General features: G+C 42.5%; 1 long non-coding RNA gene across 1 annotated transcript; it reads left to right on the forward strand.

Annotated features, from left to right (window-relative positions):
• Positions 677–3,877, forward strand: LOC110255696. The gene is made up of 2 exons (XR_002336365.1): positions 677–1,577; positions 2,890–3,877. It is a non-coding gene; the product is annotated as an uncharacterized LOC110255696 (long non-coding RNA).

Here is a 5,199-nt window from a genome sequence, read left to right on the forward strand (position 1 = left end):
GCTGCATACATCTTCCCTGTGGCTTTATTTTTGTTAACCTGGAAAATATCCAGTATATGCACCAGTATAAGCAAACGATTAAGCCAGGCTTGATATGCTGCTTGCTGCTTTTTTTTTTTTTTTTCCCTTCTTAAGCTTATTTGTAAGAACAAGGAATTTTATTTGTAAAGGAAGATTTTCCTGCATATCTTTATTCTAGTCAAAGAAGAAAATAAACCACACCCAGATATCCCAAGGGGCAAAGCAGCAAAGGGAATTTCTTCTAGCTTCGTTCCGCAGAAACATTGTTATCCAAGTTATAGGTTGATAATTCCAACTGGCCAGTTTCTTGAACTATCAAAATTAATGTTCTAAATATAATTTTTCACCCTGCCACATTTATAGCAGAGGACCTAGAAAAATCCAAACACATTTGATTTTAAATATAAACTTAGCCACAACGTATATAGTATTAAAGTATTTTCTTTAAAATGTTGCAATTTAGTAAACATCATTTTTGAGGACTGTAGCTTGATTCTAGTTAGAAAGGAAATTGTGGAGTTCCCGTTGTGGCTCTGCAGTTAACGAAAACGACGAGGATCCATGAGGACGCAGGTTCCATCCCTGGCCTCTCTCAGTGGGTTAAGGATCCAGCATTGCCGTGAACTGCGGTATTAAGTCACAGACCTGGCTTGGATCTGGCTAGGCTGTGGCCTAGGCCAGCAGCTGTAGCTCATATTAAACCCCTAGCCTGGGAACTTCCATATGCCGCCAGTGCGGCCCTTAAAAAAAAAAAAAGGCAAGGAAATTGTTCTACTTCAAGATTTTGAGAAGAGTTTGTGCTGAAAAAGAAAAATTCATTAAGCAAACAAGAAGTTTAATCATTCTTGAAATGTTCTCCTGTCAGACAATATTTTGACAGTGATATCCAAGAATATCATCTTGGGGAAAACAGTATTTCCTTTTCTCTTGAAAACTCTAGTCTATTTATTACCACAGAGTTTATTCAACCTAGACCAAAAATGTAAACGCTTATCACCTGATTAACAACCAATGCATTTATTACTTTAGTGTTCTAAAGCTGATTAATAGGGAGAAAAAAAGGATTCCCTGGTGGCTCAGTGGGTTAAGGATCTGGCATTGTCACTGCTGTGGGCTCTGGTTACCGTAGCAGTACATGTTCAATCCCTGGCCCAGGAACTTCTGTATGCTGTGGGAACAGCCCCTTCCCCTCTCCCCCCCAAAAAAAATAGAGAAAAAAAGTGTGTGGCATGTTTCCCTGGAAATTTTTGTTTTCAGCTATAATCAACATAATTAGCAATACTTTGGGATCTTTCAAACAGATTAGACTCCGTCATTATAAAATCCCATTTCTTACTGGGCTGGAATATATCACATACTGAATATGTCTCCCCAGGATAGACTGTGGGAAGGTCAGAGCCTGAAGTGTCTTGTTTAACCTTTGGATATCTTTGGATGTGACTTGTTTTGCCATGTCTCAGGCCTTCGGATATGAAAACAGCCTTGCAGAGCACAGGCAGCCGTTTCCTCAGCCTCCTGCATGTGGTGAACTTGGATTTTCCCAGTGGAGACAGAAGGTAACCTCTCATACGTCTACAGACCTGCTGTCATAGAAATATTTCCCCACTCTTGTAATAAAGTTACTATGTTCTAGGGGACTGAAACCCTAAACCATGCTGTCCATGCTGTCCACGCAGATGTCTGGCTAATTTGGGCAAAAAAAAAAAGCATCTGAAAGTTTTTCTTACTTTGCTATCCTAAAGTTCCTTTGGATCCCCTGAGGACTGGTGGGCTGGCAAGTTTCATGAAGGGAAAAGGATCGCGGAAGGGACATTTGGGAGTTGGTGCTGGGAAGCGTGCAGACTAAAGGATGGATGTGGAAAGGGCAGTATTGCTCCTTGGCCCCGGTCATTTCCACCGGTGGTTCTGAACCATGTGGTGAGAAGTAGCAGAGAGAGCTGTTCTCCTGGAGCCTTCATGCCACATAGTGGGGCAGCCAGGCCCATTTCCACATGTCACTGAGGATCCTGGCACAGCTTTGGCACAGGAAGGGACACTGGCAAAGCAGCTCTGTTTGAGGATCTGAGGGTTCTGTAGTTTGGGGAGCTCTTGAGCTAGGAAGCATATCCACACCCAGGCCACTTCATGCCTCCTCCAGAGGTTTCATGCCCCAGCATCTATGGAGAGCCAGAGCAGCCCGTGAGAGGAATGTTGATGGACACAGGTAAAAAAAGCTCATCCCAGAAACACAGCTACTGTGCAGCTCACCCGGCCCGCAGTGCTGGTGCCCTGCGAGGACACCTGGCCAAGGGGAGCAAGGAGGGGCTGAAATCCAGCCCACATTCCACTTTTCAAGCCACGGACTGCATCAGCCCTCAGGACGGAGTGTCTGTCTCTTAAAGGGGTATCCTTTTCTAGTCTGCATAAAAAGGTGGGATTTTTGGCAATTTCTCATTGTGTGTGTGGATGGGTGGGTGGGTGGTTTTTTCTGCCAGGATGAGCTTTGCTCAGAAGTAAGTAGGGGAGAACATGGCAACAGGATGGGGTGCTGGTGTCCAGCATTTTCAAGAGTGGGAGGAATAAGCCTAAACTAATGCTGTGACCTTGTCCACAGCTGTATCCTAGTGGGCGTTGACTAGTGAATACGGTGTGAGTGAGATGGTTAAGTGTAGACAACTTGTTCAAGAAACCTGGCTGTGAAGAGACACAAAACCACAGTGAGGGCTTTTAAATGATAGGAGAGATTTGCACATTTTTATTTGCTAGAGAACAAAAAAAAAAAAAATAGTAGAAAGAGTGTATTCATCATTAATGGCTGTGTAACAAACCACCCCCAAACTGAGTAGTTTAAACCATCAATAATGACTTAGTATCTCTCATGTTTCCAAGACTTAGGAACACAGGATGGCCTGTTTCTGCTCCGTGATGTTTGTTAAAGCAACAAAGAAAGCAGCAGGAAGAGTCAAAGGCGAAGAGCTCAACTGTCCAGTGTAGCAGCCACCCATGTAGTTCTGTAAGTTTAAATGAACTAAAATTAGCTGAAGTTTAAAATTCCACTTCCTCACTGACACTAGCTGTGTTACAGTCACTCAATAGCCTCATGTGGTAGTAAGTTACCATATGACCCCAAACGGAAGACTTCCATGATCACAGAAGGTTCTATGGGTCTCTGTGATCTGAAGGTCTGTCTAGTGGTGGATGTTGGCTGTTAGCCTGAACTTCAGTTGAGGCTGGAATTCTGTGTGGTTTCTCCATGTGGTTTGGGCTTTCTGGCAACATGGCAGCTTAGTTCCCAAGATAAGTGCAGACAGAGATGGAGAGAAGCCGGTGGAAGCCATACTGTCTCTTATATGACAGTATAAGAGACAACTTCCACCACATTCTGTTAGAACAATTACCAAGATGTATCTGGGTTCAAGGGGCGGGAACCTAGACTGCCACCACTCAGCGGAAGAATAGCAGCATCATATTGTAAGAAGGTCAAGTGAGATGGCGTATGTATTGCTGTGGCATCTTCAGAAACCTGAAAATGAAATCTGCCACAGAAAGGCTGTGTAACCTGCACATTTCTTTACTAATGAGATTACTGAAGGAGGTGATTATTCAGTGGTCATGATGCATAATTGAAAACATGCCTGCATGCATAGATTTTTAAAGATTACAAAATACTACCTAGCCACATGGGAAAATATGAGATGATGAAAAGAACACCAGACAGTAGAACACCTTGACTACAAAGATGGAAATACATATCTTCCCACTGAGAATGTTTGAAATAGATTAAGAAGGCTTCGAAAGAGCGTTTTTATATCGATAAAGGTGCTTAAGTTTGAAATACAAAAAAAAAAAAAAAAAAAAAGATTTTGCTTGCCAAGCATACCATAGATGCAAATTCATGCTGGAATTTTAATAGTTCCATTTTTATATGAAAAAAATTGCATAATAATTTGGCCAAGAAACTGATACAGGCTGGAGCTCCTTAAAACACACTGAGAAATTCCCATGGTGGCTCAGTGGAAACGAATTTGACTAGGAACCCTGAGGTTACAGGTTTGATCCCTGGTCTTGCTCAGCGTTGTGGAGTTCCCTGAGTGGTGCAGTGGTTAACGAATCCAACTAGGAACCATGAGGTTGCGGGTTCGGTCCCTGGCCTTGCTCAGTGGGTTAAGGATCCAGTGTTACCGTGTGCTATGGTATAGGTTGCAGACGCGGCTCGGATTCCGAGTTGCTGTGGCTCTGGCGTAGGCTGGCGGCTACAGCTCCGATTTGACCCCTAGCCTGGGAACCTCCATATGCTGTGGGAGCGGCCCTAGAAAAGACAAAAAAAAAAAAAGGATCCAGCGTTGCCATGAGCTGTGGTGTAGGTTGCAGACACGGCTTGGATCTGGTGTTACTGTGGCTGTGGTGTAGGCCAGCAGCTACAGCTTCAATTCAACCCCTACCTTGGGCTCTTCCATATGCTTTGGGTATGGCCCTAAGAAAATAAAAAAGAATGTAACTAGGTGTGCTGAACAATATACACATAGTTTATATTTATGTGTATGTACTGGAAACACTACTCAGCAAATCAGTTAACATTTTTTAAAACAGATTTTACTCTGTACTAAGCTATAGAATTTTTTAATGAAAACTACTGTGATTTATCTAAACTTCTAATTTTGAATGATAGAATTGGTTGACTGGGAAATGAAATCGATATAATTTGTCTTATCTTTTAACAAGGATTTTGGTTCTGCCATGTGAAGAATATTCATCAGTGGCTTGAGAAAATGACTTATACTACATAGCTACTGGGTGATTATACAAATCCTTATGGTTATATTCAAAAGAGATCTCTCATGAGCATAACAGATCATCTTGTGAAAAATTCAAACCCAGGCATTGGGTATGTTGACATTTCATGAAAGATTTAACTATAGCTCTCATGGATCATGCATTGTACAAAAACTTGACACTCAAAGAAATATTTAGCACAAAACTCAGAGGTAAAAATTGGCATGTCTGTTTTATTTTATTTTATTTATTTATTTTTTGTCTTTTTGTCTTTTCTAGGGCCGCTCCCACGGCATATGGAGGTTCCCAGGCTAGGGGTCTAATCAGAGCTGCAGCTGCCGGCCTACGCCAGAGCCACAGCAACATGGGATCCGAGCCGCGTCTGAGACCTACACCACAGATCACCGAAATGCCGGACCCCTAACC

This window comes from Sus scrofa, chromosome 10, assembly GCF_000003025.6.
Source record: "Sus scrofa isolate TJ Tabasco breed Duroc chromosome 10, Sscrofa11.1, whole genome shotgun sequence".
Lineage (NCBI taxonomy): Eukaryota > Metazoa > Chordata > Mammalia > Artiodactyla > Suidae > Sus > Sus scrofa.